Here is a 19,647-nt window from a genome sequence, read left to right as displayed (position 1 = left end):
TCCTCCTCCCCCCCGCCCCCCCCCACAGGGCACAGGGCTCAGAGACACCTCAGACTCTTGCTACCCAAAGTGCAAAGGGCATCAGTTGCTCCTCCAACCCCCCCCCCCCGCCCAGCAGACCACGTTGTCCAGCCAGCCCCCGGGCCTCCCTGGGGTGCCCAGCACAAAAGTGCAGACACCCACCGGACCCTCAATCTCAGTTTTCGGATGTTTTTGCCACTCTAAGGACCCGCAGGCCAGCTGGGCCTTCGGGCAGGACAGAGAGCCCCGGAATCCGACGTGGAGAGCTGCGTGTACGTCCCCATCAGGAGGCGGTCCCCACCTCCGCGGCTCTCCCTTTGCGGGGAGCGGCAGCCCAGCCGGCAGCCCCAGGGCCTCAGGGAAGGCACCAGGCTGGGCCCCCGCGGCACAGCGGGGGCACGTCCCCCCGCACTCACGCGACTTAGGGACGGCTGCTGGAGACTGCTGCGGCCACCCTGCTGCCGGGTTCCTGGAGGGCTTCCTGGAAGCAGCGTCCACACCAAGCCCTTGGAAGGCCCAGGCGACGGAGGAGCCGGTCAGGCAGGGGCCGAGGACGGTGAGAGGCCGGGCGGGCGGGAAGGAGCATGTCAGGCAGGGGCAGAGGACGGTGACAGGCCGGGCGGGGAGGAGCCGGTCAGGCGGGGGCCCAGGACAGTGACGGGCCTGGCCGGGGAGGAGTGCGTCAGGCAGGGGCAGAGGAGACGGGCTGGGTAAGGGTTAGGGTTACAGTTAGGGCACAATTCACAATCGCAAAGACGTGGAAGCGACCCGAGTGCCCATCCATCCAGGAGTGCATGAATAAAATGTGGCGCGTGGACACCACGGAGTGCCATTCGGCTGTGAGGAGCAGCGGTGAGAGGGCGCCTCTCGTGTTCTCCTGGCCAGAGCTGGGACCCGTTCCAGTAAGCCAGGTATCCCAAGAATGGACACACGAGCACCACGTGAGCGCGCTCACCAGCAAATTGGTACGAACGGATGGACGCCTAAGTGGACAGAGAGGAATCACCTTCATCGGGTGGGTGTCGGGCGGGTGGGGGGAGGGGAGGGGCATACACATCCATTAGGCATGGGGTGGGTGCGCACCGACTGGGGGATGGGCGCACTTGAAGCTCTGACCCGAGGGGGGAGGCTTGGAGAGGGCAAGGCACCCGACCTTAACATTGGTACCCCCACAATACGCTGGAACAACATGAGAGGTATATGAATAAGAACACAGGGGGGGCCGGGCGCGGTGGCTCACGCCTGTAATCCTAGCTCTCTGGGAGGCCGAGGCGGGCGGATTGCTCCAGGTCAGGAGTTCGAAACCAGCCTGAGCAAGAGCGAGACCCCGTCTCTACTAAAAATAGAAAGAAATTAATTGGCCAACTAATATATATAGAAAAACACAGCCGGGCGTGGTGGTGCATGCCTGTAGTCCCAACTACTCGGGAGGCTGAGGCAGCAGGATTGCTTGAGCCCGGAGATTGAGGTTGCTGTGAGCTAGGCTGACGCCATGGCACTCACTCTAGCCTGGGCAGCAAAACGAGACTCTGTCTCAAAAAAAAAAAAAAAAAAAGAACACTGGGGGGAGGGGGGCACGGGCAACACATGTCACCTGAATACTTGTACTCCCATCATCTGCTTGAAGAGAGAGAGAAAAGAAAATGCAATCATAGAGGTAAGAGACACTTTTTAAAAATAATGAATCCGAAGAGAAAAGTAAAAGGAGGCCTGTGGAGCAGGTCTGGGTGTGACTCCGGATCCCCCAACATCAGGTGCCACCACCAAAGATTCCTGCGTGTAGCCCATAGAACCCCAAAAGCAACGGGACGAGTTCTGGTCACATACTCCCTCAAAATGACATCCTGGCCTTCTTCTGGAACTCCCTCCCCTCTCAGACTCTCAAGGTTTCCTCCAGCGTGTCGGTTCCCACAGAGCAGACCTTTGGTCTGAGACCTGACAGTCCAGATGCCACGCATGCTGCCGCGTGGCGGCGGTGTCGCGGCTTGGGACAAGAGGAGGCCCCACGGTGCGGGCTGGGGCGCCAGGCACCGCGGGCGGGCGCTGAGGGTGGGGGTGACCCCCACCCCGGGCCGCCGCCGCGCTCCCAGAAAGGGGACAGAACAAGAGGCAAAAAAAAAAAAAAAAAAAAAAAAAAAAAAAGCAGCAGCCTGTGGCACCCGGTATTCCCAGGCGGTCTCCCATCCAAGTACTAACCAGGCCCGACCCTGCTTAGCTTCCGAGACCAGACGAGATCGGGGGCGTTCAGGGTGGTGTGGCCCTAGACGGCGGCGGAGGGCGCCCCTGCCCCGCTCAAGAAGCCGAGCCTCTCTGGGCTTCCCCGCCGCCGCCTCCCGCCCCAGGCCCCGCGCCGGGCCGGGCCGGTTGAGTTCGCCGGCCGGGTCCCGCGGGCTCCCAGGGACGGGGCTGATGGGCGGGGCGGGGCGGGGCGGGGGGCTGTCTCTCTCTACACACACACACACACTCACACTCACTCACACTCACACAAGATGCGCCTCCACGGCTGGACTCGCCAAGGTGGAGCCCTCCCAGCCCCCCTCGTCTCCTCGCCCGGCCTCCTTCACCTACCCGCTGCCCACCCCCAGGGCGTCGCTGCCTGCCGCTGACTGCGCACGCGCGGGACGCTCGCCCTTTGACCCCAGCCAGGGGCCGCCCTCCCCCACAACCCCTTTCAGCTGCGCCCCCCCCTCGCCCTGTGGGTGGGCTGCCGCCTATTCCCCGGGCCAGGGCTGGGGCACAGCCAGTGTATGGGGCGTCTCTCTCTGGGGATGTGTCCCATGGGTGGGGTGGGGTGGCGTGGTTTGGGGGGCGCTGAAGAAATCAGTCCCCTCCATCTCCTACCTCTGGAAAACGCCCAAGCCCGTGGAGAACTGCCGGCACCGCTTCGTGGGGGCCGGGACCCTCCTCCGTGTCCTCCTGTGGCCCAGTCCAAGGGGCCTGGGCCTGGCCGGGGCTGCATTGGACCCCGACCACCCTGGCGTGTGGACTCGCTAAAAATCGGCCATTAGATATTGGATTCCAGCTTCCTGGAGGTCATTTCACTAATGAGTGCACCGGAAAGAGTTTCCTAATCCATCTGTGAGGGTGGCAACTGAAAGAGAATTTGAAAGCTGACAGAATAGGCGAGGGAAGGCATAGGAGATTTCCACACCCAGCAAGGAAGACTTTCCCGAAATGGAAGAAAGAAACGAGCAAACAGAGACACCGGTAGCCCGCCCGGAAAAGAGTCTGCCCCTGAGAGAAAGCACCCTGACCAGGTTCACCCGTGGGTGGGTGGCGAGCTAGCGGCATTCAGAAGAGCGAGGCCCGCAGTCTGTGCGGAAGACACCTGCGCTCGGGTGTGTGTGGCGGCGCGATTCACAAGCAGCTCTAGACGTTAAACCAAGGAGAAGCCAGGGAGTTCCCAACGCCCCAGGTGTCCTCAGCCCACGACTGGCTGCTGTGGGAATGCGAAGCCCGGCTCCTTGTCTCAGAGCGGGGTTCCCAGGAGGATCAGGCTGAAGCTGGGACTTGGCCTCAAAGTGTCCCCTCGCATGGCCACCCCCTTCCCCTTCCTGCTCCTCTACTCCTGGTGCCCCTCCATCCAGGGGCCAGACCTTAAAGAGTCACCGCAAGAGAATCCTGGTCCCAAAGGAGCCTTCTGGGGGACCGGTGCTGAGAGAGGTTGTGGGCATGGCCCGCTGGGGCTCTGCCCGACCCAGGGCTGAGAGATGCCACCTCCCAGCTCTGGGTCCCTGCAGGAAGTGTTGGCAAGCACAGGGCCGGTCCTCCAAAGGCCCAGGTGCAGGGAGCCCAGGCCAAGCAGCCTGTGGAAGAAGCCACTTGCCGTGCCACCCCGGGAACAGGACTGCAGGCCCCGGCCCTTCCCACCTCCTCCTCCTCCTCCTCCTCCTCCTCCTCCCCCCCGCCCCCCCCCACAGGGCACAGGGCTCAGAGACACCTCAGACTCTTGCTACCCAAAGTGCAAAGGGCATCAGTTGCTCCTCTAACCCCCCCCCCCCGCCCAGCAGACCACGTTGTCCAGCCAGCCCCCGGGCCTCCCTGGGGTGCCCAGCACAAAAGTGCAGACACCCACCGGACCCTCAATCTCAGTTTTCGGATGTTTTTGCCACTCTAAGGACCCGCAGGCCAGCTGGGCCTTCGGGCAGGACAGAGAGCCCCGGAATCCGACGTGGAGAGCTGCGTGTACGTCCCCATCAGGAGGCGGTCCCCACCTCCGCGGCTCTCCCCTTGCGGGGAGCGGCAGCCCAGCCGGCAGCCCCAGGGCCTCAGGGAAGGCACCAGGCTGGGCCCCCGCGGCACAGCGGGGGCACGTCCCCCCGCACTCACGCGACTTAGGGACGGCTGCTGGAGACTGCTGCGGCCACCCTGCTGCCGGGTTCCTGGAGGGCTTCCTGGAAGCAGCGTCCACACCAAGCCCTTGGAAGGCCCAGGCGACGGAGGAGCCGGTCAGGCAGGGGCCGAGGACGGTGAGAGGCCGGGCGGGCGGGAAGGAGCATGTCAGGCAGGGGCAGAGGACGGTGACAGGCCGGGCGGGGAGGAGCCGGTCAGGCGGGGGCCCAGGACAGTGACGGGCCTGGCCGGGGAGGAGTGCGTCAGGCAGGGGCAGAGGAGACGGGCTGGGTAAGGGTTAGGGTTACAGTTAGGGCACAATTCACAATCGCAAAGACGTGGAAGCGACCCGAGTGCCCATCCATCCAGGAGTGCATGAATAAAATGTGGCGCGTGGACACCACGGAGTGCCATTCGGCTGTGAGGAGCAGCGGTGAGAGGGCGCCTCTCGTGTTCTCCTGGCCAGAGCTGGGACCCGTTCCAGTAAGCCAGGTATCCCAAGAATGGACACACGAGCACCACGTGAGCGCGCTCACCAGCAAATTGGTACGAACGGATGGACGCCTAAGTGGACAGAGAGGAATCACCTTCATCGGGTGGGTGTCGGGCGGGTGGGGGGAGGGGAGGGGCATACACATCCATTAGGCATGGGGTGGGTGCGCACCGACTGGGGGATGGGCGCACTTGAAGCTCTGACCCGAGGGGGGAGGCTTGGAGAGGGCAAGGCACCCGACCTTAACATTGGTACCCCCACAATACGCTGGAACAACATGAGAGGTATATGAATAAGAACACAGGGGGGGCCGGGCGCGGTGGCTCACGCCTGTAATCCTAGCTCTCTGGGAGGCCGAGGCGGGCGGATTGCTCCAGGTCAGGAGTTCGAAACCAGCCTGAGCAAGAGCGAGACCCCGTCTCTACTAAAAATAGAAAGAAATTAATTGGCCAACTAATATATATAGAAAAACACAGCCGGGCGTGGTGGTGCATGCCTGTAGTCCCAACTACTCGGGAGGCTGAGGCAGCAGGATTGCTTGAGCCCGGAGATTGAGGTTGCTGTGAGCTAGGCTGACGCCATGGCACTCACTCTAGCCTGGGCAGCAAAACGAGACTCTGTCTCAAAAAAAAAAAAAAAAAAAAGAACACTGGGGGGAGGGGGGCACGGGCAACACATGTCACCTGAATACTTGTACTCCCATCATCTGCTTGAAGAGAGAGAGAAAAGAAAATGCAATCATAGAGGTAAGAGACACTTTTTAAAAATAATGAATCCGAAGAGAAAAGTAAAAGGAGGCCTGTGGAGCAGGTCTGGGTGTGACTCCGGATCCCCCAACATCAGGTGCCACCACCAAAGATTCCTGCGTGTAGCCCATAGAACCCCAAAAGCAACGGGACGAGTTCTGGTCACATACTCCCTCAAAATGACATCCTGGCCTTCTTCTGGAACTCCCTCCCCTCTCAGACTCTCAAGGTTTCCTCCAGCGTGTCGGTTCCCACAGAGCAGACCTTTGGTCTGAGACCTGACAGTCCAGATGCCACGCATGCTGCCGCGTGGCGGCGGTGTCGCGGCTTGGGACAAGAGGAGGCCCCACGGTGCGGGCTGGGGCGCCAGGCACCGCGGGCGGGCGCTGAGGGTGGGGGTGACCCCCACCCCGGGCCGCCGCCGCGCTCCCAGAAAGGGGACAGAACAAGAGGCAAAAAAAAAAAAAAAAAAAAAAAAAAAAAAAAGCAGCAGCCTGTGGCACCCGGTATTCCCAGGCGGTCTCCCATCCAAGTACTAACCAGGCCCGACCCTGCTTAGCTTCCGAGACCAGACGAGATCGGGGGCGTTCAGGGTGGTGTGGCCCTAGACGGCGGCGGAGGGCGCCCCTGCCCCGCTCAAGAAGCCGAGCCTCTCTGGGCTTCCCCGCCGCCGCCTCCCGCCCCAGGCCCCGCGCCGGGCCGGGCCGGTTGAGTTCGCCGGCCGGGTCCCGCGGGCTCCCAGGGACGGGGCTGATGGGCGGGGCGGGGCGGGGCGGGGGGCTGTCTCTCTCTACACACACACACACACTCACACTCACTCACACTCACACAAGATGCGCCTCCACGGCTGGACTCGCCAAGGTGGAGCCCTCCCAGCCCCCCTCGTCTCCTCGCCCGGCCTCCTTCACCTACCCGCTGCCCACCCCCAGGGCGTCGCTGCCTGCCGCTGACTGCGCACGCGCGGGACGCTCGCCCTTTGACCCCAGCCAGGGGCCGCCCTCCCCCACAACCCCTTTCAGCTGCGCCCCCCCCTCGCCCTGTGGGTGGGCTGCCGCCTATTCCCCGGGCCAGGGCTGGGGCACAGCCAGTGTATGGGGCGTCTCTCTCTGGGGATGTGTCCCATGGGTGGGGTGGGGTGGCGTGGTTTGGGGGGCGCTGAAGAAATCAGTCCCCTCCATCTCCTACCTCTGGAAAACGCCCAAGCCCGTGGAGAACTGCCGGCACCGCTTCGTGGGGGCCGGGACCCTCCTCCGTGTCCTCCTGTGGCCCAGTCCAAGGGGCCTGGGCCTGGCCGGGGCTGCATTGGACCCCGACCACCCTGGCGTGTGGACTCGCTAAAAATCGGCCATTAGATATTGGATTCCAGCTTCCTGGAGGTCATTTCACTAATGAGTGCACCGGAAAGAGTTTCCTAATCCATCTGTGAGGGTGGCAACTGAAAGAGAATTTGAAAGCTGACAGAATAGGCGAGGGAAGGCATAGGAGATTTCCACACCCAGCAAGGAAGACTTTCCCGAAATGGAAGAAAGAAACGAGCAAACAGAGACACCGGTAGCCCGCCCGGAAAAGAGTCTGCCCCTGAGAGAAAGCACCCTGACCAGGTTCACCCGTGGGTGGGTGGCGAGCTAGCGGCATTCAGAAGAGCGAGGCCCGCAGTCTGTGCGGAAGACACCTGCGCTCGGGTGTGTGTGGCGGCGCGATTCACAAGCAGCTCTAGACGTTAAAACAAGGAGAAGCCAGGGAGTTCCCAACGCCCCAGGTGTCCTCAGCCCACGACTGGCTGCTGTGGGAATGCGAAGCCCGGCTCCTTGTCTCAGAGCGGGGTTCCCAGGAGGATCAGGCTGAAGCTGGGACTTGGCCTCAAAGTGTCCCCTCGCATGGCCACCCCCTTCCCCTTCCTGCTCCTCTACTCCTGGTGCCCCTCCATCCAGGGGCCAGACCTTAAAGAGTCACCGCAAGAGAATCCTGGTCCCAAAGGAGCCTTCTGGGGGACCGGTGCTGAGAGAGGTTGTGGGCATGGCCCGCTGGGGCTCTGCCCGACCCAGGGCTGAGAGATGCCACCTCCCAGCTCTGGGTCCCTGCAGGAAGTGTTGGCAAGCACAGGGCCGGTCCTCCAAAGGCCCAGGTGCAGGGAGCCCAGGCCAAGCAGCCTGTGGAAGAAGCCACTTGCCGTGCCACCCCGGGAACAGGACTGCAGGCCCCGGCCCTTCCCACCTCCTCCTCCTCCTCCTCCTCCTCCTCCTCCTCCCCCCCGCCCCCCCCCCACAGGGCACAGGGCTCAGAGACACCTCAGACTCTTGCTACCCAAAGTGCAAAGGGCATCAGTTGCTCCTCTAACCCCCCCCCCCCCGCCCAGCAGACCACGTTGTCCAGCCAGCCCCCGGGCCTCCCTGGGGTGCCCAGCACAAAAGTGCAGACACCCACCGGACCCTCAATCTCAGTTTTCGGATGTTTTTGCCACTCTAAGGACCCGCAGGCCAGCTGGGCCTTCGGGCAGGACAGAGAGCCCCGGAATCCGACGTGGAGAGCTGCGTGTACGTCCCCATCAGGAGGCGGTCCCCACCTCCGCGGCTCTCCCCTTGCGGGGAGCGGCAGCCCAGCCGGCAGCCCCAGGGCCTCAGGGAAGGCACCAGGCTGGGCCCCCGCGGCACAGCGGGGGCACGTCCCCCCGCACTCACGCGACTTAGGGACGGCTGCTGGAGACTGCTGCGGCCACCCTGCTGCCGGGTTCCTGGAGGGCTTCCTGGAAGCAGCGTCCACACCAAGCCCTTGGAAGGCCCAGGCGACGGAGGAGCCGGTCAGGCAGGGGCCGAGGACGGTGAGAGGCCGGGCGGGCGGGAAGGAGCATGTCAGGCAGGGGCAGAGGACGGTGACAGGCCGGGCGGGGAGGAGCCGGTCAGGCGGGGGCCCAGGACAGTGACGGGCCTGGCCGGGGAGGAGTGCGTCAGGCAGGGGCAGAGGAGACGGGCTGGGTAAGGGTTAGGGTTACAGTTAGGGCACAATTCACAATCGCAAAGACGTGGAAGCGACCCGAGTGCCCATCCATCCAGGAGTGCATCAATAAAATGTGGCGCGTGGACACCACGGAGTGCCATTCGGCTGTGAGGAGCAGCGGTGAGAGGGCGCCTCTCGTGTTCTCCTGGCCAGAGCTGGGACCCGTTCCAGTAAGCCAGGTATCCCAAGAATGGACACACGAGCACCACGTGAGCGCGCTCACCAGCAAATTGGTACGAACGGATGGACGCCTAAGTGGACAGAGAGGAATCACCTTCATCGGGTGGGTGTCGGGCGGGTGGGGGGAGGGGAGGGGCATACACATCCATTAGGCATGGGGTGGGTGCGCACCGACTGGGGGATGGGCGCACTTGAAGCTCTGACCCGAGGGGGGAGGCTTGGAGAGGGCAAGGCACCCGACCTTAACATTGGTACCCCCACAATACGCTGGAACAACATGAGAGGTATATGAATAAGAACACAGGGGGGGCCGGGCGCGGTGGCTCACGCCTGTAATCCTAGCTCTCTGGGAGGCCGAGGCGGGCGGATTGCTCCAGGTCAGGAGTTCGAAACCAGCCTGAGCAAGAGCGAGACCCCGTCTCTACTAAAAATAGAAAGAAATTAATTGGCCAACTAATATATATAGAAAAACACAGCCGGGCGTGGTGGTGCATGCCTGTAGTCCCAACTACTCGGGAGGCTGAGGCAGCAGGATTGCTTGAGCCCGGAGATTGAGGTTGCTGTGAGCTAGGCTGACGCCATGGCACTCACTCTAGCCTGGGCAGCAAAACGAGACTCTGTCTCAAAAAAAAAAAAAAAAAAAAGAACACTGGGGGGAGGGGGGCACGGGCAACACATGTCACCTGAATACTTGTACTCCCATCATCTGCTTGAAGAGAGAGAGAAAAGAAAATGCAATCATAGAGGTAAGAGACACTTTTTAAAAATAATGAATCCGAAGAGAAAAGTAAAAGGAGGCCTGTGGAGCAGGTCTGGGTGTGACTCCGGATCCCCCAACATCAGGTGCCACCACCAAAGATTCCTGCGTGTAGCCCATAGAACCCCAAAAGCAACGGGACGAGTTCTGGTCACATACTCCCTCAAAATGACATCCTGGCCTTCTTCTGGAACTCCCTCCCCTCTCAGACTCTCAAGGTTTCCTCCAGCGTGTCGGTTCCCACAGAGCAGACCTTTGGTCTGAGACCTGACAGTCCAGATGCCACGCATGCTGCCGCGTGGCGGCGGTGTCGCGGCTTGGGACAAGAGGAGGCCCCACGGTGCGGGCTGGGGCGCCAGGCACCGCGGGCGGGCGCTGAGGGTGGGGGTGACCCCCACCCCGGGCCGCCGCCGCGCTCCCAGAAAGGGGACAGAACAAGAGGCAAAAAAAAAAAAAAAAAAAAAAAAAAAAAAAGCAGCAGCCTGTGGCACCCGGTATTCCCAGGCGGTCTCCCATCCAAGTACTAACCAGGCCCGACCCTGCTTAGCTTCCGAGACCAGACGAGATCGGGGGCGTTCAGGGTGGTGTGGCCCTAGACGGCGGCGGAGGGCGCCCCTGCCCCGCTCAAGAAGCCGAGCCTCTCTGGGCTTCCCCGCCGCCGCCTCCCGCCCCAGGCCCCGCGCCGGGCCGGGCCGGTTGAGTTCGCCGGCCGGGTCCCGCGGGCTCCCAGGGACGGGGCTGATGGGCGGGGCGGGGCGGGGCGGGGGGCTGTCTCTCTCTACACACACACACACACTCACACTCACTCACACTCACACAAGATGCGCCTCCACGGCTGGACTCGCCAAGGTGGAGCCCTCCCAGCCCCCCTCGTCTCCTCGCCCGGCCTCCTTCACCTACCCGCTGCCCACCCCCAGGGCGTCGCTGCCTGCCGCTGACTGCGCACGCGCGGGACGCTCGCCCTTTGACCCCAGCCAGGGGCCGCCCTCCCCCACAACCCCTTTCAGCTGCGCCCCCCCCTCGCCCTGTGGGTGGGCTGCCGCCTATTCCCCGGGCCAGGGCTGGGGCACAGCCAGTGTATGGGGCGTCTCTCTCTGGGGATGTGTCCCATGGGTGGGGTGGGGTGGCGTGGTTTGGGGGGCGCTGAAGAAATCAGTCCCCTCCATCTCCTACCTCTGGAAAACGCCCAAGCCCGTGGAGAACTGCCGGCACCGCTTCGTGGGGGCCGGGACCCTCCTCCGTGTCCTCCTGTGGCCCAGTCCAAGGGGCCTGGGCCTGGCCGGGGCTGCATTGGACCCCGACCACCCTGGCGTGTGGACTCGCTAAAAATCGGCCATTAGATATTGGATTCCAGCTTCCTGGAGGTCATTTCACTAATGAGTGCACCGGAAAGAGTTTCCTAATCCATCTGTGAGGGTGGCAACTGAAAGAGAATTTGAAAGCTGACAGAATAGGCGAGGGAAGGCATAGGAGATTTCCACACCCAGCAAGGAAGACTTTCCCGAAATGGAAGAAAGAAACGAGCAAACAGAGACACCGGTAGCCCGCCCGGAAAAGAGTCTGCCCCTGAGAGAAAGCACCCTGACCAGGTTCACCCGTGGGTGGGTGGCGAGCTAGCGGCATTCAGAAGAGCGAGGCCCGCAGTCTGTGCGGAAGACACCTGCGCTCGGGTGTGTGTGGCGGCGCGATTCACAAGCAGCTCTAGACGTTAAACCAAGGAGAAGCCAGGGAGTTCCCAACGCCCCAGGTGTCCTCAGCCCACGACTGGCTGCTGTGGGAATGCGAAGCCCGGCTCCTTGTCTCAGAGCGGGGTTCCCAGGAGGATCAGGCTGAAGCTGGGACTTGGCCTCAAAGTGTCCCCTCGCATGGCCACCCCCTTCCCCTTCCTGCTCCTCTACTCCTGGTGCCCCTCCATCCAGGGGCCAGACCTTAAAGAGTCACCGCAAGAGAATCCTGGTCCCAAAGGAGCCTTCTGGGGGACCGGTGCTGAGAGAGGTTGTGGGCATGGCCCGCTGGGGCTCTGCCCGACCCAGGGCTGAGAGATGCCACCTCCCAGCTCTGGGTCCCTGCAGGAAGTGTTGGCAAGCACAGGGCCGGTCCTCCAAAGGCCCAGGTGCAGGGAGCCCAGGCCAAGCAGCCTGTGGAAGAAGCCACTTGCCGTGCCACCCCGGGAACAGGACTGCAGGCCCCGGCCCTTCCCACCTCCTCCTCCTCCTCCTCCTCCTCCTCTCCCCCGCCCCGCCCCCACAGGGCACAGGGCTCAGAGACACCTCAGACTCTTGCTACCCAAAGTGCAAAGGGCATCAGTTGCTCCTCCAACCCCCCCCCCCCCCCCCGCCCAGCAGACCGCGTTGTCCAGCCAGCCCCCGGGCCTCCCTGGGGTGCCCAGCACAAAAGTGCAGACACCCACCGGACCCTCAGTCTCAGTTTTCGGAGGTTTTTGCCACTCTAAGGACCCGCAGGCCAGCTGGGCCTTCGGGCAGGACAGAGAGCCCCGGAATCCGACGTGGAGAGCTGCGTGTACGTCCCCATCAGGAGGCGGTCCCCACCTCCGCGGCTCTCCCCTTGCGGGGAGCGGCAGCCCAGCCGGCAGCCGCAGGGCCTCAGGGAAGACACCAGGCTGGGCCCCCGCGGCACAGCGGGGGCACGTCCCCCGCACTCACGCGACTTAGGGACGGCTGCTGGAGACTGCTGCGGCCACCCTGCTGCCGGGTTTCTGGAGGGCTTCCTGGAAGCAGCATCCACACCAAGCCCTTGGAAGGCCCAGGCGACGGAGGAGCCGGTCAGGCAGGGGCCGAGGACGGTGAGAGGCCGGGCGGGAAGGAGCGTGTCAGGCAGGGGCAGAGGACGGTGACCGGCCGGGCGGGGAGGAGCCGGTCAGGCGGGGGCCCAGGACAGTGACGGGCCTGGCCGGGGAGGAGTGCGTCAGGCAGGGGCAGAGGAGACGGGCTGGGTAAGGGTTAGGGTTACAGTTAGGGCACAATTCACAATCCCAAAGACGTGGAAGTGACCCGAGTGCCCATCCATCCAGGAGTGCATCAATAAAATGTGGCGCGTGGACACCACGGAGTGCCATTCGGCTGTGAGGAGCAGCGGTGAGAGGGCGCCTCTCGTGTTCTCCTGGCCAGAGCTGGAACCCGTTCCAGTAAGCCAGGTATCCCAAGAATGGACACACGAGCACCACGTGAGCGCGCTCACCGGCAAATTGGTACGAACGGATGGACGCCTAAGTGGACAGAGAGGAATCACCTTCATCGGGTGGGTGTCGGGCGGGCGGGTGGGGGGAGGGGAGGGGCATACACATCCATTAGGCATGGGGTGGGTGCGCACCGACTGGGGGATGGGCGCACTTGAAGCTCTGACCCGAGGGGGGAGGCTTGGAGAGGGCAAGGCACCCGACCTTAACATTGGTACCCCCACAATACGCTGGAACAACATGAGAGGTATATGAATAAGAACACAGGGGGGGCCGGGCGCGGTGGCTCACGCCTGTAATCCTAGCTCTCTGGGAGGCCGAGGCGGGCGGATTGCTCCAGGTCAGGAGTTCGAAACCAGCCTGAGCAAGAGCGAGACCCCGTCTCTACTAAAAATAGAAAGAAATTAATTGGCCAATTAATATATATAGAAAAACACAGCCGGGCGTGGTGGTGCATGCCTGTAGTCCCAACTACTCGGGAGGCTGAGGCAGCAGGATTGCTTGAGCCCGGAGATTGAGGTTGCTGTGAGCTAGGCTGACGCCATGGCACTCACTCTAGCCTGGGCAGCAAAACGAGACTCTGTCTCAAAAAAAAAAAAAAAAGAACACAGGGGGGAGGGCGGCACGGGCAACACATGTCACCTGAATACTTGGACTCCCATCATCTGCTTGAAAAGAGAGAGAAAAGAAAATGCAATCCTAGAGGTAAGAGACACTTTTTAAAAATAATGAATCCGAAGAGAAAAGTAAAAGGAGGCCTGTGGAGCAGGTCTGGGTGTGACTCCGGATCCCCCAACATCAGGTGCCACCACCAAAGATTCCTGCGTGTAGCCCATAGAACCCCAAAAGCAACGGGACGAGTTCTGGTCACATACTCCCTCAAAATGACATCCTGGCCTTCTTCTGGAACTCCCTCCCCTCTCAGACTCTCAAGGTTTCCTCCAGCGTGTCGGTTCCCACAGAGCAGACCTTTGGTCTGAGACCTGACAGTCCAGATGCCACGCATGCTGCCGCGTGGCGGCGGTGTCGCGGCTTGGGACAAGAGGAGGCCCCACGGTGCGGGCTGGGGCGCCAGGCACCGCGCGGGCGCTAAGGGTGGGGGTGACCCCCACCCCGGGCCGCCGCCGCGCTCCCAGAAAGGGGACAGAACAAGAGGCAAAAAAAAAAAAAAGCAGCAGCCTGTGGCACCCGGTATTCCCAGGCGGTCTCCCATCCAAGTACTAACCAGGCCCGACCCTGCTTAGCTTCCGAGACCAGACGAGATCGGGGGCGTTCAGGGTGGTGTGGCCCTAGACGGCGGCGGAGGGCGCCCCTGCCCCGCTCGAGAAGCCGAGCCTCTCTGGGCTTCCCAGCCGCCGCCTCCCGCCCCAGGCCCCGCGCCGGGCCGGGCCGGTTGAGTTCGCCGGCCGGGTCCCGCGGGCTCCCAGGGACGGGGGTGATGGGCGGGGCGGGGCGGGGCGGGGCGGGGCGGGGGGCTGTCTCTCTATACACACACACACACACTCACACTCACTCACACTCACACAAGATGCGCCTCCACGGCTGGACTCGCCAAGGTGGAGCCCTCCCAGCCCCCCTCGTCTCCTCGCCCGGCCTCCTTCACCTACCCGCTGCCCACCCCCGGCGCGTCGCTGCCGCTGACTGCGCACGCGCGGGACGCTCGCCCTTTGACCCCAGCCAGGGGCCGCCCTCCCCCACAACCCCTTTCAGCTGCGCCCCCCCCTCGCCCTGTGGGTGGGCTGCCGCCTATTCCCCCGGGCCAGGGCTGGGGCACAGCCAGTGTATGGGGCGTCTCTCTCTGGGGATGTGTCCCATGGGTGGGGTGGGGTGGCGTGGTTTGGGGGGCGCTGAAGAAATCAGTCCCCTCCATCTCCTACCTCTGGAAAACGCCCAAGCCCGTGGAGAACTGCCGGCACCGCTTCGTGGGGGCCGGGACCCTCCTCCGTGTCCTCCTGTGGCCCAGTCCAAGGGGCCTGGGCCTGGCCGGGGCTGCATTGGACCCCGACCACCCTGGCGTGTGGACTCGCTAAAAATCGGCCATTAGATATTGGATTCCAGCTTCCTTGAGGTCATTTCACTAATGAGTGCACCGGAAAGAGTTTCCTAATCCATCTGTGAGGGTGGCAACTGAAAGAGAATTTGAAAGCTGACAGAATAGGCGAGGGAAGGCATAGGAGATTTCCACACCCAGCAAGGAAGACTTTCCCGAAATGGAAGAAAGAAACGAGCAAACAGAGACACCGGTAGCCCGCCCGGAAAAGAGTCTGCCCCTGAGAGAAAGCACCCTGACCAGGTTCACCCGTGGGTGGGTGGCGAGCCAGCGGCATTCAGAAGAGCGAGGCCCGCAGTCTGTGCGGAAGACACCTGCGCTCGGGTGTGTGTGGCGGCGCGATTCACAAGCAGCTCTAGACGTTAAACCAAGGAGAAGCCAGGGAGTTCCCAACGCCCCAGGTGTCCTCAGCCCACGACTGGCTGCTGTGGGAATGCGAAGCCCGGCTCCTTGTCTCAGAGCGGGGTTCCCAGGAGGATCAGGCTGAAGCTGGGACTTGGCCTCAAAGTGTCCCCTCGCATGGCCACCCCCTTCCCCTTCCTGCTCCTCTACTCCTGGTGCCCCTCCATCCAGGGGCCAGACCTTAAAGAGTCACCGCAAGAGAATCCTGGTCCCAAAGGAGCCTTCTGGGGGACCGGTGCTGAGAGAGGTTGTGGGCATGGCCCGCTGGGGCTCTGCCCGACCCAGGGCTGAGAGATGCCACCTCCCAGCTCTGGGTCCCTGCAGGAAGTGTTGGCAAGCACAGGGCCGGTCCTCCAAAGGCCCAGGTGCAGGGAGCCCAGGCCAAGCAGCCTGTGGAAGAAGCCACTTGCCGTGCCACCCCGGGAACAGGACTGCAGGCCCCGGCCCTTCCCACCTCCTCCTCCTCCTCCTCCTCCTCCTCTCCCCCGCCCCGCCCCCACAGGGCACAGGGCTCAGAGACACCTCAGACTCTTGCTACCCAAAGTGCAAAGGGCATCAGTTGCTCCTCCAACCCCCCCCCCCCCCGCCCAGCAGACCGCGTTGTCCAGCCAGCCCCCGGGCCTCCCTGGGGTGCCCAGCACAAAAGTGCAGACACCCACCGGACCCTCAGTCTCAGTTTTCGGAGGTTTTTGCCACTCTAAGGACCCGCAGGCCAGCTGGGCCTTCGGGCAGGACAGAGAGCCCCGGAATCCGACGTGGAGAGCTGCGTGTACGTCCCCATCAGGAGGCGGTCCCCACCTCCGCGGCTCTCCCCTTGCGGGGAGCGGCAGCCCAGCCGGCAGCCGCAGGGCCTCAGGGAAGACACCAGGCTGGGCCCCCGCGGCACAGCGGGGGCACGTCCCCCGCACTCACGCGACTTAGGGACGGCTGCTGGAGACTGCTGCGGCCACCCTGCTGCCGGGTTTCTGGAGGGCTTCCTGGAAGCAGCATCCACACCAAGCCCTTGGAAGGCCCAGGCGACGGAGGAGCCGGTCAGGCAGGGGCCGAGGACGGTGAGAGGCCGGGCGGGAAGGAGCGTGTCAGGCAGGGGCAGAGGACGGTGACCGGCCGGGCGGGGAGGAGCCGGTCAGGCGGGGGCCCAGGACAGTGACGGGCCTGGCCGGGGAGGAGTGCGTCAGGCAGGGGCAGAGGAGACGGGCTGGGTAAGGGTTAGGGTTACAGTTAGGGCACAATTCACAATCCCAAAGACGTGGAAGCGACCCGAGTGCCCATCCATCCAGGAGTGCATCAATAAAATGTGGCGCGTGGACACCACGGAGTGCCATTCGGCTGTGAGGAGCAGCGGTGAGAGGGCGCCTCTCGTGTTCTCCTGGCCAGAGCTGGAACCCGTTCCAGTAAGCCAGGTATCCCAAGAATGGACACACGAGCACCACGTGAGCGCGCTCACCGGCAAATTGGTACGAACGGATGGACGCCTAAGTGGACAGAGAGGAATCACCTTCATCGGGTGGGTGTCGGGCGGGCGGGTGGGGGGAGGGGAGGGGCATACACATCCATTAGGCATGGGGTGGGTGCGCACCGACTGGGGGATGGGCGCACTTGAAGCTCTGACCCGAGGGGGGAGGCTTGGAGAGGGCAAGGCACCCGACCTTAACATTGGTACCCCCACAATACGCTGGAACAACATGAGAGGTATATGAATAAGAACACAGGGGGGGCCGGGCGCGGTGGCTCACGCCTGTAATCCTAGCTCTCTGGGAGGCCGAGGCGGGCAGATTGCTCCAGGTCAGGAGTTCGAAACCAGCCTGAGCAAGAGCGAGACCCCGTCTCTACTAAAAATAGAAAGAAATTAATTGGCCAATTAATATATATAGAAAAACACAGCCGGGCGTGGTGGTGCATGCCTGTAGTCCCAACTACTCGGGAGGCTGAGGCAGCAGGATTGCTTGAGCCCGGAGATTGAGGTTGCTGTGAGCTAGGCTGACGCCATGGCACTCACTCTAGCCTGGGCAGCAAAACGAGACTCTGTCTCAAAAAAAAAAAAAAAAGAACACAGGGGGGAGGGCGGCACGGGCAACACATGTCACCTGAATACTTGGACTCCCATCATCTGCTTGAAAAGAGAGAGAAAAGAAAATGCAATCCTAGAGGTAAGAGACACTTTTTAAAAATAATGAATCCGAAGAGAAAAGTAAAAGGAGGCCTGTGGAGCAGGTCTGGGTGTGACTCCGGATCCCCCAACATCAGGTGCCACCACCAAAGATTCCTGCGTGTAGCCCATAGAACCCCAAAAGCAACGGGACGAGTTCTGGTCACATACTCCCTCAAAATGACATCCTGGCCTTCTTCTGGAACTCCCTCCCCTCTCAGACTCTCAAGGTTTCCTCCAGCGTGTCGGTTCCCACAGAGCAGACCTTTGGTCTGAGACCTGACAGTCCAGATGCCACGCATGCTGCCGCGTGGCCGCGGTGTCGCGGCTTGGGACAAGAGGAGGCCCCCCGGTGCGGGCTGGGGCGCCAGGCACCGCGCGGGCGCTGAGGGTGGGGGTGACCCCCACCCCGGGCCGCCGCCTCGCTCCCAGAAAGGGGACAGAACAAGAGGCAAGAAAAAAAAAAAAAAAGCAGCAGCCTGTGGCACCCGGTATTCCCAGGCGGTCTCCCATCCAAGTACTAACCAGGCCCGACCCTGCTTAGCTTCCGAGACCAGACGAGATCGGGCGCGTTCAGGGTGGTGTGGCCCTAGACGGCGGAGGGCGCCCCTGCCCCGCTCGAGAAGCCGAGCCTCTCTGGGCTTCCCCGCCGCCGCCTCCCGCCCCAGGCCCCGCGCCGGGCCGGGCCGGGCCGGGCCGGTTGAGTTCGCCGGCCGGGTCCCGCGGGCTCCCAGGGACGGGGGTGATGGGCGGGGCGGGGCGGGGCGGGGCGGGGTGGGGGGCTGTCTCTCTATACACACACACACACACTCACACTCACTCACACTCACACAAGATGCGCCTCCACGGCTGGACTCGCCAAGGTGGAGCCCTCCCAGCCCCCCTCGTCTCCTCGCCCGGCCTCCTTCACCTACCCGCTGCCCACCCCCAGCGCGTCGCTGCCGCTGACTGCGCACGCGCGGGACGCTCGCCCTTTGACCCCAGCCAGGGGCCGCCCTCCCCCACAACCCCTTTCAGCTGCGCCCCCCTTCCCTCGCCCTGTGGGTGGGCTGCCGCCTATTCCCCCGGGCCAGGGCTGGGGCACAGCCAGTGTATGGGGCGTCTCTCTCTGGGGATGTGTCCCATGGGTGGGGTGGGGTGGCGTGGTTTGGGGGGCGCTGAAGAAATCAGTCCCCTCCATCTCCTACCTCTGGAAAACGCCCAAGCCCGTGGAGAACTGCCGGCACCGCTTCGTGGGGGCCGGGACCCTCCTCCGTGTCCTCCTGTGGCCCAGTCCAAGGGGCCTGGGCCTGGCCGGGGCTGCATTGGACCCCGACCACCCTGGCGTGTGGACTCGCTAAAAATCGGCCATTAGATATTGGATTCCAGCTTCCTGGAGGTCATTTCACTAATGAGTGCACGGGAAAGAGTTTCCTAATCCATCTGTGAGGGTGGCAACTGAAAGAGAATTTTAAAGCTGACAGAATAGGCGAGGGAAGGCATAGGAGATTTCCACACCCAGCAAGGAAGACTTTCCCGAAATGGAAGAAAGAAACGAGCAAACAGAGACACCGGTAGCCCGCCCGGAAAAGAGTCTGCCCCTGAGAGAAAGCACCCTGACCAGGTTCACCCGTGGGTGGGTGGCGAGCTAGCGGCATTCAGAAGAGCGAGGCCCGCAGTCTGTGCGGAAGACACCTGCGCTCGGGTGTGTGTGGCGGCGCGATTCACAAGCAGCTCTAGACGTTAAACCAAGGAGAAGCCAGGGAGTTCCCAACGCCCCAGGTGTCCTCAGCCCACGACTGGCTGCTGTGGGAATGCGAAGCCCGGCTCCTTGTCTCAGAGCGGGGTTCCCAGGAGGATCAGGCTGAAGCTGGGCCTTGGCCTCAAAGTGTCCCCTCGCACGGCCACCCCCTTCCCCTTCCTGCTCCTCTACTCCTGGTGCCCCTCCATCCAGGGGCCAGACCTTAAAGAGTCACCGCAAGAGAATCCTAGTCCCAAAGGAGCCTTCTGGGGGACCGGTGCTGAGAGAGGTTGTGGGCATGGCCCGCTGGGGCTCTGCCCGACCCAGGGCTGAGAGATGCCACCTCCCAGCTCTGGGTCCCTGCAGGAAGTGTTGGCAAGCACAGGGCCGGTCCTCCAAAGGGCCAGGTGCAGGGAGCCCAGGCCAAGCAGCCTGTGGAAGAAGCCACTTGCCGTGCCACCCCGGGAACAGGACTGCAGGCCCCGGCCCTTCCCACCTCCTCCTCCTCCTCCTCCTCCTCCTTCCCCCCGGCCCCCCCCCCACAGGGCACAGGGCTCAGAGACACCTCAGACTCTTGCTACCCAAAGTGCAAAGGGCATCAGTTGCT

General features: G+C 63.0%; 5 non-coding genes across 5 annotated transcripts; all 5 read right to left on the bottom strand.

Annotated features, from left to right (window-relative positions):
- Window positions 1-2,168: 2,168 nt before the first annotated feature.
- Window positions 2,169-2,287, bottom strand: LOC142868711 (5S ribosomal RNA). Its single transcript, XR_012917651.1, has one exon. It is a non-coding gene; the product is annotated as a 5S ribosomal RNA (ribosomal RNA).
- A 3,796-nt stretch (window positions 2,288-6,083) lies between these two features.
- On the bottom strand, window positions 6,084-6,202 carry LOC142868710 (5S ribosomal RNA). The gene has a single exon (XR_012917650.1). It is a non-coding gene; the product is annotated as a 5S ribosomal RNA (ribosomal RNA).
- Window positions 6,203-10,002: 3,800 nt separating this feature from the next.
- LOC142868709 (5S ribosomal RNA) lies at window positions 10,003-10,121 on the bottom strand. The gene has a single exon (XR_012917649.1). It is a non-coding gene; the product is annotated as a 5S ribosomal RNA (ribosomal RNA).
- Window positions 10,122-13,895: 3,774 nt separating this feature from the next.
- Window positions 13,896-14,014, bottom strand: LOC142868708 (5S ribosomal RNA). The gene has a single exon (XR_012917648.1). It is a non-coding gene; the product is annotated as a 5S ribosomal RNA (ribosomal RNA).
- A 3,782-nt stretch (window positions 14,015-17,796) lies between these two features.
- LOC142868705 (5S ribosomal RNA) lies at window positions 17,797-17,915 on the bottom strand. The gene has a single exon (XR_012917645.1). It is a non-coding gene; the product is annotated as a 5S ribosomal RNA (ribosomal RNA).
- Window positions 17,916-19,647: the final 1,732 nt, after the last annotated feature.

This window comes from Microcebus murinus, unplaced genomic scaffold (assembly GCF_040939455.1).
Source record: "Microcebus murinus isolate Inina unplaced genomic scaffold, M.murinus_Inina_mat1.0 scaf038_hap2_Mmur4.0, whole genome shotgun sequence".
In the NCBI taxonomy this organism is placed as follows: Eukaryota; Metazoa; Chordata; class Mammalia; order Primates; family Cheirogaleidae; genus Microcebus; species Microcebus murinus.
The sequence above is the reverse complement of the archived record's forward strand: the minus strand, read 5'-3'. Positions and strand labels throughout refer to the sequence as shown.